Below are 18,224 nucleotides of genomic sequence, written 5' to 3'. Positions count from 1 at the left end.
CTTTTAATTCACTTTATCTAACTTTTACGCACCATTGACATTGCATTGGTGCGCGCCGCACTTTCCGTGCTGCACCCGTCTCCTGTGGGCTACTCCCGACTTCAGCATTGCTAGTCCTGACTGCTCCCAGCGAATCTCTAGGCCCTAGGCCTAACCATTGTTCGATAAGTGTTCCTTATACCACTTTTTTAGTATATAGTCTGAGTGGCCACCCGCCCTCATCCATAATTGTGCAACTTTATATGTTTTACTGTGCTTTTGATTTAACGCTTGTGCCCCTTTCCTCATAAAGAGTACTGGGGAGTAATTTAGAAATAAATACATATATTTTTACAATATATACATATATATATATATATATGTCTGTCATGTATGTCATGTATGTCATGTCATGTATGTCATGTATGTCATGTAATGTATGTCATGTCATGTCATGTATGTCATGTCATGTCATGTATGTCATGTCATGTATGTCATGTCATGTATGTCATGTCATGTATGTCATGTCATGTATGTCATGTATGTCATGTCATGTATGTCATGTGTGAGAAGTTGGCCTGATATGTAGTGTTTCCAATTCTGGAACCACTGGGTATCAGTCCAAACAAACCCCAAAGATGTCAGGTTGTAAGTCAACCTTGTAGACAAGCTATCCTAGTGGTAGCATGGACTAAGCAGCCTTAAAGGCTTAACTTAAGAGGTCGTGTTAAGCGAGCTGTTTTACCACATACAATCCTGTAATCAAATGAAAGGACACCACACAAGTATATATTGTAAAAATATATGTATTTATTTCTAAATTACTCCCCAGTACTCTTTATGAGGAAAGGGGCACAAGCGTTAAATCAAAAGCACAGTAAAACATATAAAGTTGCACAATTATGGATGAGGGCGGGTGGCCACTCAGACCATATACTAAAAAAGTGGTATAAGGAACACTTATCGAACAGTGGTTAGGCCTAGGGCCTAGAGATTCGCTGGGAGCAGTCAGGACTAGCAATGCTGAAGTCGGGAGTAGCCCACAGGAGACGGGTGCAGCACGGAAAGTGCGGCGCGCACCAATGCAAAGTCAATGGTGCGTAAAAGTCAGTTAAAGTGAATTAAAAGATACTTCCGCTGAACCTAGGAACACAAAACTTTAGACACAGACCCTAGAGGTGTGTACCAGTGTGGGAACACCGGCGTTGCAAAGTTACCTCACCCACAGGCCGTGGGTGCACAGGGTCGAAGTGGCGTCGGGTTCTGTCACGCAGGTTCTTGGTGCTTGAAGCTGTTGCAGCTGCAGGCGAGGTGAAGCAGAAGTGTCCGGTGGATCCAAGGGTGGATCTGAAGTGGTGAAGACCTGAAAGCAGAGGGGACAATGTTCAAAGTCACTGACCAGTGACCACCGTGGAACCAGATTGGAACCAGGCAAAGTCGGGTGCAAACAGGTGATCAGGGGTTGCTTCTCTCTGCAGCTGCGTGGACACGAAGACGTCAAAGACGTCCAGGAGTCGATCACGAGCTGTCCCTCAAAGGCTCTAGCTGATGGCGGTGTCGGCAACTCGATTGAAGCAAACAAGCCTTGGCTAATGCAAGCCACGGGGAAAGTGAAAAAGGATTATTACTCGGACCAGCAAGGTCAGAGTGGGTACTCCTTTCTACAGGAGCGAGGGCAGGTCTGGAGCAACCAGACCCACAGTGTAAATTGTAGGTTTCGTCGCCAAGATGGCCGCTGACCACGTGACAAGCGGACGGGATGGTGAGTCGAGTGGCACAAAACAAAAGGGCCCCACGCAGATCGTGAAGATGCTGGAGGGCTGATCTTTGGTGCAAATGCTGCTCGGTTATGGGGCTTCTGAAACCCCAAAGCACAGAGTCGAGGGTGCCTCGGGTGCTGCGCAGTCAGCGTCTCGGGGGTCTTTCAAGATGGCCGCTCCCACGTCTCTCGGTGCCTCCACGGGTCCCTTCTTTGCAGGGACTGTGGATCGGGCTGGGAGAAGTCTAAGAAGCTGTGTCTTGTCAGGCTCTGCACTCGGGCTCCGGCGGGAGGCGGCGGCAAAGCAGACGTCGAGGTGCTGGGTGGTGCCTGTGTTCACAGGGTGGCCCCTCCTAGGCCACAAGGGAGTTGCTCTTCAGTCTTCTATCATCAGAATGTCGAAGTCCAGTCGTCTTCTTAGTTTAAAGTTGAGTTCAGGATGATCTGAGTTGCATTGGCACTGCTCCCCCTCTTATTCCAATCTGGGGGGTGGATCTCCTGCTAGGTCCCTCCCCTATGGGTGGGACCAGGAAGGGGGGTGGTTACACCCCCTTTCCTTTGTCCAGGTCTCACTGGAGCTGGGGCTGGGCTGCCCCAGAACCGGTTTGACCGGATTATGCAAGGGGAAGCCTTGTGCTCCCCAGGCACTGTCTGGTTTCATTCAAACCTCCCTGCTACAATCCACTATCTCCTGTCTGGGGTGGTGTCACACCTCCCTGTGACAGGAAATCCTTTGTCCAGGCCTCCTCTGCTGAGTTTCGGTCAGCAGCAGGTCAGACATGTGTCTGTGGCAGAAGCATCCATTTTGTGGATCTGAGGCTCTTTTAAAAATCAACCGCGTTTTAGCAAAAGTAACATGTCGTCCCCTCTAGAGGGGTGGAATGCTACCCCCGTCGCCAGGACTGGCGAGGGGGTAGTATTCCAAATCGTATGACACCTTACACGACATGTTTTGATAAAGCCAAACCAAAGTTGACATATAACCGCGAGGATTATAATGCACTTAATAGTATATGGTTTGGCATTATCCCGGAACAGCTAAGGGAATTGGTCCCGACAGCTGCAGACAGGCTCAGCTCATGCTAGAGCACCATCTCACATTAAACCACGCACTCTGCCTTCAGGATTGTTAAGGCCTGCCATAGGAGTGGCTCACAGGTTTATATGTGTCCAGATAGGTTTAGATATAGGCATACTATATCTAAGCAAGGGGTGATTACACCACCTTGCCCCAGCTGAGTGATCAGCCAGTTGTGTCAATTTTAGATAGCCAGCCAGGGGTGGCAAAAGATATGCTGCAGCCCCTGGTAGGCCTTGGATGCACCTATGCCCTGGGCACCTATAGTGCTCTGTACAGGGGCTGATAAGGTGACCCAAGCCAATCTAGTTATGCACCTAGGGTACATGGAATCCATTTTACAGAGAGAGCAGATAGCCTGGGGCCCTGATTAGCAGGGAACCAGGCCAACTAAGTCGAAAACCAGCTAAACACAAGGCAAAAAATCTGGGGTAACCATAGTCAGGTAGCCACCTTCCTACATAACCCCCCCCCAAACGAAAGGAGATAAGGCTATCCTTGGCCAGGTAAGCCTTTATTGCCTGAGTGGCCATATAAGGAAGTACCTGCACTAGCATGGGTACCCCCTGTCTCATGGTCCACTAAGCAGTCCCTCACCCTAGGGGTATTAGAGGGTCTCCACCATAGGGAATCACTACCTTGGGTGTGTTTATGCAAAGTTAAAGGCTGGTTTGGATATGGAGTATTGAAGTGAGGCTCCACTATTTTTGGGCTCAACTTCCTCCAATTATCTTCCACCATGTGTGCCTTTCTTTCTTCAACTGAGTTGCACTGGGCTCTCAGGGTCAACCTCTGGCTACCTAAAGCTGGAGGCTGGGTCCCTCTGTTTGGCTTGCTGGAGGGACAGTTCAGGTTTGGGCCCTTTGGGTCCCAGGTTTGGCTGTGCCCAACATAATCCATCTGTGGGAGGTCCCTAACTGTTTTTGAGGGGGCTCCCTCAGGAGTTTTTAAAGTTTTCACCTTACTAGGCCTACTAGTTTTGGTGCCCCTAATCTGTTGATGGGGGTGCTTTATTTGACAGGGGGCCCTCTGGGTCTCACTGTCCTTCTTGTCCTCTGCAGCCCTGGGCTGACTGAGGCAAGGTAGAGAGGGGCAGGTTACCTGCTCCAGACTGGATCCCACCTGAGAAGGGTCCACTGCCACCAGAGGCTCTGTCAGGCCAGGCCTAACAACCTCTGGGGCAGTTCCTTCATCAGGGGTAAGATCAGTTCCCTGAGGAGGCTGATCCTGTCCTACTGTCTGGTGAGGGGGAGATTTCTCTTCCTCCTCCATGCTCTCAGTTTGGGTGGAGTGATCCATCATTTCAGGCTTCACAACACACATATCTGTTTGAGTTTGGGCTGTGGCCATCACAGCCCCACCAACCTTTTCAGGAGGAGACTCAGTTTGGGTTTCTGCTGTTATCATAACAGCTTTGCTATTCTGTTTGGGAAGAGCTTCTGTTAAAGATGGGGCAGAGAGTTGCTCAGCCCTACCAACCTTTTCAGGAAGGACATCTTGGATTGGGGCTATAGCAAGTACAGCCCCACTAACCTTTCCATTAGAGTTTACCATTCTAGAATGGATTTCCTGTTCAACCTCAGCCCAGGCTGAGATTTCTAAATCATTGCCCAGTAGGCAGTCTACAGGCAGGTTTGGTGACACTGCCACTCTCTTTGGGCCAGTGACACCTCCCCAGCTGAGACTTACTACTGCCATGGGATGATTTGTTTGGATACCATCAATGTTTGTTACCTGGTATGTGGCACCTGGTAAAAGTTGCTTAGAGGGGACTATACAGTCAGCCACCATGGTGATGCTAGCCCCTGTGTCTCTAAAAGCTTCAACTTTCAAACCATTGATGATGGGTTCTTGTTTATATTTGCTCAAGGTATTTGGGCAAACAGAGAAGTTGGCAAACCCCATGCCAGTCTCATAAACAAGATCATTTGGGGATGGGGACCTGGATAGGCCAGGGTCCCCTTGGGCTCCAAAAGTAAACCCACCCAGATTCCTGGGTGTGCTCCCACTTCCTGGGGGATGACTGCTGACAGTAACAGGAGGTGTTGGAGCTGGCTTTGGAGGTATGTTTTCTTTATTGCCATTCTTGGGACAACAGCTGTCTGTTTTGTAATGCCCAACCTGTTTACAGGCATGACAATAAGGTTTTTTCTCAGTTGATGAAGTGTCTTGGGACCCACCCCCCTTCTTGGAGTTTTGGGGCCCTGGGGAAGTGTTTTCTTTACTTTCATCCCCACCCTTATCTTGAGGCTTGGTAGACTCCTTCTTCTGGTTATTGTCCTGATTCTTAGGCCTAATCCTGGTTCTGACCCATTTATCTGCCCTCTTTCCCAATTCTTGGGGAGAGGTCAAATCTGAGTCCACCAGGTGCTGGTGTAAGAGCTGGTTCTGACAATTACTTAGGATCTGCTCCCTCATAATCAAATTATACAATCCTGTGAAGTCATGTACTTTGCTGCCATTTAGCCAACCCTCCAGAGCCTTAGTTGCACAATCAACAAAATCAGTCCAGTCCTGAGTCTGTGTCTTCTGGGTATCTCTGAACTTTAACCTGTACTGTTCAGTGGTTAAGCCAAACCCATCTATTAGAACACTCTTCAGAACTTTGTAATTGCTGGCATCCTCATGTCTGACAGTGAGGAGCCTATCCCTCCCTTTCTCTGAAAAGGAGTACCATAAGATTGCTGCCCACTGTTCTTCAGGAACCTGCTGTACCATGCAGGCTCTCTCCAGAGCAGTCATCCATTTGTGGATGTCATCCCCTTCCTGATGGGGGGGCACAATCTTTGTCAGGTTTCTACTATCATAGGACCTGGGTTTCTCTTTAGGAATATTGCTGCCACCAGTGGCATCTAAGCCACTTAATTTCTGTTCCCTTGCCAAGGTAAGTTTAGCTTGAGCCAAGGTAAGTTTAGCTTGAGCCAGAGCTACCTCCTCCCTCTCTATCTGGAGTTGGACAGCCCTCATTCTGGCCCTATGCTCTTTCCTCTGGGAGGGAGTCATCCCTCTTTGAGATTCTCTTGAGGCACTAGAAAGGTGAGAGTCCCCTGATAGAGATCTCTCCCTTCTGTTACCTGGGAGAATTTGGTTATGAGATCTGGGGAGGTGCTGGCCCTCTCCATTCCCATGTAGGTCTAGGTTGGCCTGGTTAAGCCTGGCAACCTGTACCTGGTTTCCCCTCTGATCCTGATCTTCAGGCTCTTCTACATCAGAGCCTTCCTCTTCCTCCTCCTCTTCTTCTTCTGGAAGATTCTCATTCTCAGGGGAGTTTATCCCTTCACCTGATTCTAAGGGAGCCTGACTCACCTTATCTAGGTCATCCTTTTCTAGGAGAGCTATTAGGGAAGGAATGGTAGGGCCTCTGCCCTTTTTTAGCCCCCTGGCTGTGCACAAGGCACTCAGGTCTTTGTGGCTAAGGTTGTCATATCTGGATGTTGTCCCTATAGGATCAACTTCTACAGGAGCAGAGCCTGAGGCTCTACCTGTATCAGACATGACTGCTAGTGAGGTGTAAGTGATGCACTTACCTACACTAAGTGTGTAGGAAGGTGGCTACCTGACTATGGTTACCCCAGATTTTTTGCCCTGTGTTTAGCTGGTTTTCGACTTAGTTGGCCTGGTTCCCTGCTAATCAGGGCCCCAGGCTATCTGCTCTCTCTGTAAAATGGATTCCATGTACCCTAGGTGCATAACTAGATTGGCTTGGGTCACCTTATCAGCCCCTGTACAGTGCACTATAGGTGCCCAGGGCATAGGTGCATCCAAGGCCTACCAGGGGCTGCAGCATATCTTTTGCCACCCCTGGCTGGCTATCTAAATTGACACAACTGGCTGAACACTCAGCTGGGGCAAGTGGGTGTAATCACCCCTTGCTTAGATATAGTATACCTATATCTAAACCTATATCTGGACACATATATAACCTGTGAGCCACTCCTATGGAAGGCCTCATCAATCCTGGAGGCAGAGTGCGTGGTTTTATGTGAGATGGTGCTCTGGCATGAGCTGAGCCTGTCTGCAGCTGTCGGGAACAACTCCCTAAGCTGATCCGGGATAATGCCATACCATATACTCTTAAGCGCCTTATAATCCTCGCGGTTATATAGCAACTTTGGTTTGGCTTTATCAAAACATGTCGTGTAAGGTGTCATACGAATTGGAATACTACCCCCTCGCCAGTTCTGGCGACGGGGGTAGCATTCCACCCTTCTAGAGGGAGAAGACATGTTACTTTACTGAAACGCGGTTGATTTAAAATGAGCCTCAGATCCACAAAATGGATGCCCCTGCCACAGACACGGGTCTGGCCTCCTGCTGCTGACCGAAACCCGGCAGAGGAGGCCTGGACAAAGAGTTTCCTGTCACAGGGCGGTGTCAAACCACCCCAGACAGGAGATAGTGGATTGGAGTAGGGAGGTTTCAAAGAAACCAGACACTGCCTGGGGAGCACAAGGCTGCCCCTTGCAGGATCCGGCCAAACCGGTTCTGGGGCCTCCCAGCCCCTGTCCCAGCGCGGCCAGGATCAAAGGAGAGGGGTGTAACCACCCCCTTCCTGGGTCCCACCCATAGGAGGGGACCTAGCAGGATGTCCAACCCCCTAGATTCGAATAAGAGGGGGAGCAGTCCCAACGGACTTCAGATCATCCTGAAGAAACATAAGAAACGAAATCTGGACCCTTCGACTTTCTACACGACGTGAGAAGACTGAAGAATCTCCCTTGTGGTCAAGGAGTGACCACCCTGTGCAAACAGGCACCATCCAGCCCTCGACCCTTGCTTTGTTGCAGTTCCCGCCGGAACTCGAGCGACAGAGATCGACGAGATCAAGCTTGCCTGCCTTCTACCTGCCCGATCCACAGTCCCTGCAGAGCTGAGACCCGTGGAGGCGACCGGAAGCGTGGGGCACGCCATCTTGAAAAGGCCACGAGACGCTGACCGTGCAGCCCACGAGTGACCCTCGAAGCTGTACACCGGGGTTTGAGAAGCCCCAGCCCCGAGCTCCACTTGCACCAAAGCTCACCCCTCCACACTCGACGAGTGCTGCGTGGGGCCCTTCTGCCTGTGTGTGCTCGACGCGTTGGCCCGGTCACTTGCCAGCTGGCTTGTGGCCCCTGTGCCGACGAAACTTGAAATCCGACCTGCTTTTCTGGTTGCTCCAGATCTGCACCAGCTCCCGTGAAAAGGAGCACCCACTCTGACCCTCCTGGTTCGAGTGATAAGCAATCTCCCGGTTCCGCGTGGATTGCTTTTGCCAAGTGCTGTTTGCTACAATCTTCAAGCCGACGGTGCTGACGGCGAGAGCCTACGTGGGACAGATCGTGACCTGCTCCTGGACGTCGCAGATGCCCCAGAGCCCACGTGACAGCGGAGAGAAGCCTATCGACAACCGCCTGATTGCGCCCGACATTGCCTGGTTCCGTCCTGGTTCCACCCTGGTCACTGCTGAGTGACCCAGACTCTGTCCCCTCTGCTTTCAGGTACTTTTCTACTTCGATCCACCCTTGGATCGCACCGGACACTTCTGCTTCACAGCGCCTGCAGCTGCAACAGCTCCAAGCACCAAGAACCTGCGTGACAGAACCCGACGCCACTTCGACTCTGTGCACCCACGGCCTGTGGGTGAGGTAACTTTGCAACGCCGGTGTCCTTACACTGGCACACACCTCTAGGGTCTGTGTCTGAAGTTTTGTGTTCCTAGGTTCAGCGGAAGTATCATTTAATTCACTTTAACTAACTTTTACGCACCATTGACTTTACATTGGTGCGCGCCGCACTTTCCGTGCTGCACCCGTATCCTGTGGGCTACTCCCGACTTCTTCATTGCTTGTCCTGACTGCTCCCAGCGAATCTCTAGGCCCTAGGCCTAACCATTGCTCGATAAGTGTTACTTATACCATTTTTTTAGTATATGGTCTGAGTGGCCCCCCGCCCTCAGCCATAATTGTGCCAACTTTATATGTTTAACAGTGCTTTTGATTTAACGCTTGTGCCCCTTTCCTCATAAAGAGTACTGGGGAGTAATTTAGAAATAAATACATATATTTTTACAATATATACTTGTGTGGTGTCCTTTCATTTGATTACAGGATTGTATGTGGTAAAACAGCTCGCTTAACACGACCTCTTAAGTTAAGCCTTTAAGGCTGCTTAGTCCATGCTACCATTAGGATAGCTTGTCTACAAGGTTGACTTACAACCTGACATCCTTGGGGTTTGTTTGGACTGATACCCAGTGGTTCCAGAATTGGAAACACTACATATCAGGCCAACTTCTCACATTGGTGTGCAGCGGTGCGGATTTGAGCTTGCTGTTTGTTTTACCATTGCAATCTTTATCAAATTGAAAGATCACATCAAGTACCTCTAGGTACATATAAATCAAAAGCTTAGCATATTAAGTTCTACTGAACTTAGTAGTTGTAGATTAAAGGGATTAGCACACCCTGACTACAACTCACTAGCAAGGTACAGTAGGAAACCACTTAGTGTAGGTAAGTGCACCACTTACACCTCACTAGCAGTCATGTCTGATACAGGTAGACCCTCAGGTTCTGCTCCTGTAGAAGTTGATCCTATAGGGACAACATCCAGATATGACAACCTTAGCCACAAAGACCTGAGTGCCTTGTGCACAGCCAGGGGGCTAAAAAAGGGCAGAGGCCCTACCATTCCTTCCCTAATAGCTCTCCTAGAAAAGGATGACCTAGATAAGGTGAGTCAGGCTCCCTTAGAATCAGGTGAAGGGATAAACTCCCCTGAGAATGAGGATCTTCCAGATGATGATGTAGTGGAAGAGGAAGAGGAAGGCTCTGATTTAGAAGAGCCTGAAGATCAGGATCAGAGGGGAAACCAGGTACAGGTTGCCAGCCTTAACCAGGCCAACTTGGACCTACATGGGAATGGGGGGGGCCAGCACCACCCCAGATCTCATAACCTAATTCTCCCAGGCAATAGAAGGGAGAGATCTCTATCAAGGGACTCTCACCTTTCTAGTGCCTCAAGAGAATCTCAAAGAGGAATGACTTCCTCCCAGAGAAAAGAGCATAGGGCCAGGATGAGGGCTGTCCAACTCCAAATAGAAAGGGAAGAGGTAGCCTTGGCTCAAGCTAAACTTGCTTTAGCAAGAGAAAGAAAATTGTGTGGCTTAGATGCCACTGGTGGCAGCAAAATTCCTAAAGAGAAACCCAGGTCCTATGATAGTAGAAACCTGACAAAGATTGTGCCCCCCTATCAGGAAGGGGATGACATCCACAAATGGATGACTGCTCTGGAGAGAGCCTGCATGGTACAGCAGGTTCCTGAGGAACAGTGGGCAGCAATCTTATGGTACTCCTTTTCAGAGAAAGGGAGGGATAGGCTCCTCACTGTCAGACATGAGGATGCCAGCAATTACAAAGTCCTGAAGAGTGTTCTGATAGATGGGTTTGGCTTAACCACTGAACAGTACCGGTTAAAGTTCAGAGATACCCAGAAGACACAGACTCAGGACTGGACTGATTTTGTTGATTGTGCAACTAAGGCTCTGGAGGGTTGGCTGAATGGCAGCAAAGTACATGACTTCACAGGATTGTATAATTTGATTATGAGGGAGCAGATCCTTAGTAATTGTCAGAACCAGCTCTTACACCAGCACCTGGTGGACTCAGATTTGACCTCTCCCCAAGAATTGGGAAAGAGGGCAGATAAGTGGGTCAGAACCAGGATTAGGCCTAAGAATCAGGACAATAACCAGAAGAAGGAGTCTACCAAGCCTCAAGATAAGGGTGGGGATAAAGGTAAAGAAAACACTTCCCCAGGGCCCCAAAACTCCAAGAAGGGGGGTGGGTCCCAAGACACTTCTTCAACAGAGAAAAAGCCTTATTGCCATGCCTGTAAACAGGTTGGGCATTACAAAACAGACAGCTGTTGTCCCAAAAATGGCAATAAAGAAAACATACCTCCAAAGCCAGCTCCAACACCTCCTGTTACTGTCAGCAGTAATCCCCCAGGAAGTGGGAGCACACCCAGGAATCTGGGTGGGTTTACTTTTGGAGCCCAAGGGGACCCTGGCCTATCCAGGTCTCCATCCCCAAATGATCTTGTCTATGAGACTGGCATGGGGTTTGCCAACTTCTCTGTTTGCCCAAATACCTTGAGCAAATATAGACAGGAACCCATCATCAATGGTTTGAAAGTTGAAGCTTTTAGAGACACAGGGGCTAGCATCACCATGGTGGCTGACTGTATAGTCCCCTCTAAGCAACTTTTACCAGGTGCCACATACCAGGTAACAAACATTGATGGCATCCAAACAAATCATCCCATGGCAGTAGTAAGCCTCAGCTGGGGAGGTGTCACTGGCCCAAAGAGAGTGGCAGTGTCACCAAACTTGCCTGTAGACTGTCTACTGGGTAATGATTTGGAAATCTCAGCCTGGGCTGAGGTTGAACAGGAAATCCATTCTAGAATGGTAAATTCCAATGGAAAGGTTAGTGGGGCTGTACTGGCTATAGCCCCAATCCAAGATGTCCTCCCTGAAAAGGTTGGTAGGGCTGAGCAACTCTCTGCCCCATCTTTAACAGAAGCTCTTCCAAAGCAGAATAGCAAAGCTGTTATGATAACAGCAGAAACCCAAACTGAGTCTCCTCCTGAAAAGGTTGGTGGGGCTGTGATGGCCACAGCCCAAACTCAAACAGATATGTGTGTTGTGAAGCCTGAAATGATGGATCACTCCACCCAAACTGAGAGCATGGAGGAGGAAGAGAAATCTCCCCCTCACCAGACAGTAGGACAGGATCAGCCTCCTCAGGGAACTGATCTTACCCCTGATGAAGGAACTGCCCCAGAGGTTGTTAGGCCTGGCCTGACAGAGCCTCTGATGGCAGTGGACCCTTCTCAGGTGGGATCCAGTCTGGAGCAGGTAACCTGCCCCTCTCTACCTTGCCTCAGTCAGCCCAGGGCTGCAGAGGACAAGAAGGACAGTGAGACCCAGAGGGCCCCCTGTCAAATAAAGCACCCCCATCAACAGATTAGGGGCACCAAAACTAGTAGGCCTAGTAAGGTGAAAACTTTAAAAACTCCTGAGGGAGCCCCCTTAAAAACAGTTAGGGACCTCCCACAGATGGATTCTGTTGGGCACAGCCAAACCTGGGACCCAAAGGGCCCAAACCTGAACTGTCCCTCCAGCAAGCCAAACAGAGGGACCCAGCCTCCAGCTTTAGGTAGCCAGAGGTTGACCCTGAGAGCTCAGTGCAACTCAGTTGAAGAAAGAAAGGCACACATGGTGGAAGATAATTGGAGGAAGTTGAGCCCAAAAATAGTGGGGCCTCACTTCAATACTCCATATCCAAACCAGCCTTTAACTTTGCATAAACACACCCAAGGTAGTGATTCCCTATGGTGGAGACCCTCTAATACCCCTAGGGTGAGGGACTGCTTAGTGGACCATGAGACAGGGGGTACCCATGCTAGTGCAGGTACTTCCTTATATGGCCACTCAGGCAATATAGGCTTACCTGGCCAAGGATAGCCTTATCTCCTTTCGTTTGGGGGGGGGTTATGTAGGAAGGTGGCTACCTGACTATGGTTACCCCAGATTTTTTGCCCTGTGTTTAGCTGGTTTTCGACTTAGTTGGCCTGGTTCCCTGCTAATCAGGGCCCCAGGCTATCTGCTCTCTCTGTAAAATGGATTCCATGTACCCTAGTGTGAGAAGTTGGCCTGATATGTAGTGTTTCCAATTCTGGAACCACTGGGTATCAGTCCAAACAAACCCCAAAGATGTCTGGTTGTAAGTCAACCTTGTTAGACAAGCTATCCTAGTGGTAGCATGGACTAAGCAGCCTAAAGGCTAAACTTAAGAGGTCGTGTTAAGCGAGCTGTTTTACCACATACAATCCTGTAATCAAATGAAAGGACACCACACAAGTATATATTGTAAAAATATATGTATTTATTTCTAAATTACTCCCCAGTACTCTTTATGAGGAAAGGGGCACAAGCGTTAAATCAAAAGCACTGTTAAACATATAAAGTTGGCACAATTATGGCTGAGGGCGGGGGGCCACTCAGACCATATACTAAAAAAATGGTATAAGTAACACTTATCGAGCAATGGTTAGGCCTAGGGCCTAGAGATTCGCTGGGAGCAGTCAGGACAAGCAATGAAGAAGTCGGGAGTAGCCCACAGGATACGGGTGCAGCACGGAAAGTGCGGCGCGCACCAATGTAAAGTCAATGGTGCGTAAAAGTTAGTTAAAGTGAATTAAATGATACTTCCGCTGAACCTAGGAACACAAAACTTCAGATACAGACCCTAGAGGTGTGTGCCAGTGTAAGAACACCGGCGTTGCAAAGTTACCTCACCCACAGGCCGTGGGTGCACAGGGTCGAAGTGGCGTCGGGTTCTGTCACGCAGGTTCTTGGTGCTTGGAGCTGTTGCAGCTGCAGGCGCTGTGAAGCAGAAGTGTCCGGTGCGATCCAAGGGTGGATCGAAGTAGAAAAGTACCTGAAAGCAGAGGGGACAGAGTCTGGGTCACTCAGCAGTGACCAGGGTGGAACCAGGACGGAACCAGGCAATGTCGGGCGCAATCAGGCGGTTGTCGATAGGCTTCTCTCCGCTGTCACGTGGGCTCTGGGGCATCTGCGATGTCCAGGAGCAGGTCACGATCTGTCCCACGTAGGCTCTCGCCGTCAGCACCGTCGGCTTGAAGATTGTAGCAAACAGCACTTGGCAAAAGCAATCCACGCGGAACCGGGAGATTGCTTATCACTCGAACCAGGAGGGTCAGAGTGGGTGCTCCTTTTCACAGGAGCTGGTGCAGATCTGGAGCAACCAGAAAAGCAAGTCGGTTTTCAAGTTTCGTCGGCACAGGGGCCACAAGCCAGCTGGCAAGTGACCGGGCCAACGCGTCGAGCACACACAGGCAGAAGGGCCCCACGCAGCACTCGTCGAGTGTGGAGGGGTGAGCTTTGGTGCAAGTGGAGCTCGGGGCTGGGGCTTCTCAAACCCCGGTGTACAGCTTCGAGGGTCACTCGTGGGCTGCACGGTCAGCGTCTCGTGGCCTTTTCAAGATGGCGTGCCCCACGCTTCCGGTCGCCTCCACGGGTCTCAGCTCTGCAGGGACTGTGGATCGGGCAGGTAGAAGGCAGGCAAGCTTGATCTCGTCGATCTCTGTCGCTCGAGTTCCGGCGGGAACTGCAACAAAGCAAGGGTCGAGGGCTGGATGGTGCCTGTTTGCACAGGGTGGTCACTCCTTGACCACAAGGGAGATTCTTCAGTCTTCTCACGTCGTGTAGAAAGTCGAAGGGTCCAGATTTCGTTTCTTATGTTTCTTCAGGATGATCTGAGTTGCATTGGCACTGCTCCCCCTCTTATTCCAATCTGAGGGGTGGATCTCCTGCTAGGTCCCTCCCCTATGGGTGGGACCAGGAAGGGGGGTGGTTACACCCCCTTTCCTTTGTCCAGGTCTCACTGGAGCTGGGGCTGGGCTGCCCCAGAACCGGTTTGACCGGATTATGCAAGGGGAAGCCTTGTGCTCCCCAGGCACTGTCTGGTTTCATTCAAACCTCCCTGCTACAATCCACTATCTCCTGTCTGGGGTGGTGTCACACCTCCCTGTGACAGGAAATCCTTTGTCCAGGCCTCCTCTGCTGAGTTTCGGTCAGCAGCAGGAGGTCAGACATGTGTCTGTGGCAGAAGCATCCATTTTGTGGATCTGAGGCTCTTTTAAAAATCAACCGCATTTTAGCAAAAGTAACATGTCGTCCCCTCTAGAGGGGTGGAATGCTACCCCCGTCGCCAGGACTGGCGAGGGGGTAGTATTCCAATTCGTATGACACCTTACACGACATGTTTTGATAAAGCCAAACCAAAGTTAACATATAACCGCGAGGATTATAATGCACTTAATAGTATATGGTTTGGCATTATCCCGGATCAGCTTAGGGAGTTGTTCCCGACAGCTGCAGACAGGCTCAGCTCATGCCAGAGCACCATCTCACATAAAACCACGCACTCTGCCTCCAGGATTGATGAGGCCTTCCATAGGAGTGGCTTACAGGCTATATATGTGTCCAGATATAGGTTTAGATATAGGTATACTATATCTAAGCAAGGGGTGATTACACCCACTTGCCCCAGCTGAGTGATCAGCCAGTTGTGTCAATTTAGATAGCCAGCCAGGGGTGGCAAAAGATATGCTGCAGCCCCTGGTAGGCCTTGGATGCACCTATGCCCTGGGCACCTATAGTGCTCTGTACAGGGGCTGATAAGGTGACCCAAGCCAATCTAGTTATGCACCTAGGGTACATGGAATCCATTTTACAGAGAGAGCAGATAGCCTGGGGCCCTGATTAGCAGGGAACCAGGCCAACTAAGTCGAAAACCAGCTAAACACAGGGCAAAAAATCTGGGGTAACCATAGTCAGGTAGCCACCTTCCTACATAACCCCCCCCCAAACGAAAGGAGATAAGGCTATCCTTGGCCAGGTAAGCCTTTATTGCCTGAGTGGCCATATAAGGAAGTACCTGCACTAGCATGGGTGCCCCCTGTCTCATGGTCCACTAAGCAGTCCCTCACCCTAGGGGTATTAGAGGGTCTCCACCATAGGGAATCACTACCTTGGGTGTGTTTATGCAAAGTTAAAGGCTGGTTTTGATATGGAGTATTGAAGTGAGGCTCCACTATTTTTGGGCTCAACTTCCTCCAATTATCTTCCACCATGTGTGCCTTTCTTTCTTCAACTGAGTTGCACTGAGCTCTCAGGGTCAACCTCTGGCTACCTAAAGCTGGAGGCTGGGTCCCTCTGTTTGGCTTGCTGGAGGGACAGTTCAGGTTTGGGCCCTTTGGGTCCCAGGTTTGGCTGTGCCCAACAGAATCCATCTGTGGGAGGTCCCTAACTGTTTTTAAGGGGGCTCCCTCAGGAGTTTTTAAAGTTTTCACCTTACTAGGCCTACTAGTTTTGGTGACCCTAATCTGTTGATGGGGGTGCTTTATTTGACAGGGGGCCCTCTGGGTCTCACTGTCCTTCTTGTCCTCTGCAGCCCTGGGCTGACTGAGGCAAGGTAGAGAGGGGCAGGTTACCTGCTCCAGACTGGATCCCACCTGAGAAGGGTCCACTGCCATCAGAGGCTCTGTCAGGCCAGGCCTAACAACCTCTGGGGCAGTTCCTTCATCAGGGGTAAGATCAGTTCCCTGAGGAGGCTGATCCTGTCCTACTGTCTGGTGAGGGGGAGATTTCTCTTCCTCCTCCATGCTCTCAGTTTGGGTGGAGTGATCCATCATTTCAGGCTTCACAACACACATATCTGTTTGAGTTTGGGCTGTGGCCATCACAGCCCCACCAACCTTTTCAGGAGGAGACTCAGTTTGGGTTTCTGCTGTTATCATAACAGCTTTGCTATTCTGCTTTGGAAGAGCTTCTGTTAAAGATGGGGCAGAGAGTTGCTCAGCCCTACCAACCTTTTCAGGGAGGACATCTTGGATTGGGGCTATAGCCAGTACAGCCCCACTAACCTTTCCATTGGAATTTACCATTCTAGAATGGATTTCCTGTTCAACCTCAGCCCAGGCTGAGATTTCCAAATCATTACCCAGTAGACAGTCTACAGGCAAGTTTGGTGACACTGCCACTCTCTTTGGGCCAGTGACACCTCCCCAGCTGAGACTTACTACTGCCATGGGATGATTTGTTTGGATGCCATCAATGTTTGTTACCTGGTATGTGGCACCTGGTAAAAGTTGCTTAGAGGGGACTATACAGTCAGCCACCATGGTGATGCTAGCCCCTGTGTCTCTAAAAGCTTCAACTTTCAAACCATTGATGATGGGTTCTTGTCTATATTTGCTCAAGGTATTTGGGCAAACAGAGAAGTTGGCAAACCCCATGCCAGTCTCATAAACAAGATCATTTGGGGATGGGGACCAGGATAGGCCAGGGTCCCCTTGGGCTCCAAAAGTAAACCCACCCAGATTCCTGGGTGTGCTCCCACTTCCTGGGGGATTACTGCTGACAGTAACAGGAGGTGTTGGAGCTGGCTTTGGAGGTATGTTTTCTTTATTGCCATTTTTGGGACAACAGCTGTCTGTTTTGTAATGCCCAACCTGTTTACAGGCATGGCAATAAGGCTTTTTCTCTGTTGAAGAAGTGTCTTGGGACCCACCCCCCTTCTTGGAGTTTTGGGGCCCTGGGGAAGTGTTTTCTTTACCTTTATCCCCACCCTTATCTTGAGGCTTGGTAGACTCCTTCTTCTGGTTATTGTCCTGATTCTTAGGCCTAATCCTGGTTCTGACCCACTTATCTGCCCTCTTTCCCAATTCTTGGGGAGAGGTCAAATCTGAGTCCACCAGGTGCTGGTGTAAGAGCTGGTTCTGACAATTACTAAGGATCTGCTCCCTCATAATCAAATTATACAATCCTGTGAAGTCATGTACTTTGCTGCCATTCAGCCAACCCTCCAGAGCCTTAGTTGCACAATCAACAAAATCAGTCCAGTCCTGAGTCTGTGTCTTCTGGGTATCTCTGAACTTTAACCTGTACTGTTCAGTGGTTAAGCCAAACCCATCTATCAGAACACTCTTCAGGACTTTGTAATTGCTGGCATCCTCATGTCTGACAGTGAGGAGCCTATCCCTCCCTTTCTCTGAAAAGGAGTACCATAAGATTGCTGCCCACTGTTCCTCAGGAACCTGCTGTACCATGCAGGCTCTCTCCAGAGCAGTCATCCATTTGTGGATGTCATCCCCTTCCTGATAGGGGGGCACAATCTTTGTCAGGTTTCTACTATCATAGGACCTGTCTTTAGGAATTTTGCTGCCACCAGTGGCATCTAAGCCACTTAATTTCTGTTCCCTAGCCAAGGTAAGTTTAGCTTGAGCCAAGGTAAGTTTAGCTTGAGCCAGAGCTACCTCCTCCCTCTCTATCTGGAGTTGGACAGCCCTCATTCTGGCCCTATGCTCTTTTCTCTGGGAGGAAGTCATTCCTCTTTGAGATTCTCTTGAGGCACTAGAAAGGTGAGAGTCCCTTGACAGAGATCTCTCCCTTCTATTACCTGGGAGAATTTGGTTATGAGATCTGGAGTGGTGCTGGCCCCCTCCATTCCCATGTAGGTCCAAGTTGGCCTGGTTAAGCCTGGCAACCTGTACCTGGTTTCCCACCTGATCCTGATCTTCAGGCTCATCTAAATCAGAGCCTTCCTCTGGGTCTTCCTCCTCCTCCTCTACTTCTTCTTGAAGATCCTCATTCTCAGGGGAGTTTATCCCTTCACCTGATTCTAAGGGAGCCTGACTCACCTTATCTAGGTCATCCTTTTCTAGGAGAGCTATTAGGGAAGGAATGGTAGGGCCTCTGCCCTTTTTTAGCCCCCTGGCTGTGCACAAGGCACTCAGGTCTTTGTGGCTAAGGTTGTCATATCTGGATGTTGTCCCTAT

Source organism: Lissotriton vulgaris, chromosome 12 (assembly GCF_964263255.1).
Source record: "Lissotriton vulgaris chromosome 12, aLisVul1.2, whole genome shotgun sequence".
Classification (NCBI taxonomy): Eukaryota; Metazoa; Chordata; class Amphibia; order Caudata; family Salamandridae; genus Lissotriton; species Lissotriton vulgaris.
The sequence above is the reverse complement of the archived record's forward strand: the minus strand, read 5'-3'. Positions refer to the sequence as shown.